This window comes from Eimeria mitis, genomic scaffold (genome assembly GCF_000499745.2).
Source record: "Eimeria mitis Houghton genomic scaffold, Emh_scaff4658, whole genome shotgun sequence".
In the NCBI taxonomy this organism is placed as follows: Eukaryota; Apicomplexa; class Conoidasida; order Eucoccidiorida; family Eimeriidae; genus Eimeria; species Eimeria mitis.
In genome coordinates, this window is record NW_013572962.1 from 1,752 (window position 1) to 2,261 (window position 510).

The 510-nt window shown below is 59.2% G+C and overlaps 1 protein-coding gene across 1 annotated transcript in view; it reads right to left on the reverse strand.

Moving 5' to 3' along the window:
* The window catches only part of EMH_0076860 (uncharacterized protein), a gene marked incomplete at both ends in the record, with an annotated part of 2,512 nt that overhangs the window by 695 nt on the left and 1,307 nt on the right, over positions 1-510 (reverse strand). The gene's annotated exons all lie outside the window — the stretch shown is intronic.

Below are 510 nucleotides of genomic sequence, written 5' to 3' on the forward strand. Positions count from 1 at the left end.
AGCTGCTGCTGACGCACAAAGGGAGCAGCGAGGTGCGAGAGGGGGTGGTGAGGTTGCTGCTGCGGGGGGGGGCGGAGGCCGGGGGCTTCGACTGCATGCAGGAGGCTGAGCTGCTGCTTGCTGCTCTCACAAACGCCAGTCCTGCTGCTCTCAGTAAACTCCTGCTGCTGCTGCTGCTGCTCCTGCTGCTGCTCCTGCTGCTGCTGCTGCTGCTGCTGCTGTTGCTGTTGATGATGGTGATGCTGCTGCTGCTGCTGATGATGATGAGGATGATGATGATGCTAGTGGGGCTAGTGGGGGTGGTGCTGCTGCTGTTGCTGCTGTTGTGGCTGCTGCTGCTGCTGCTGCTGCTGCCGGCGGTAGAGGGTTCATCATGCTGCGCTGCTGCTGCCTCTGGAATGTGTTGCTACTTCATTTGTTCATTCTGCACTCTGCTGCTACTGCTGCTGCTAGTTTTGGAGTGCTGCGTTTGCTGTTGCTGCTGCTGGTGCTGCTGCAGTTGTTTCTCTT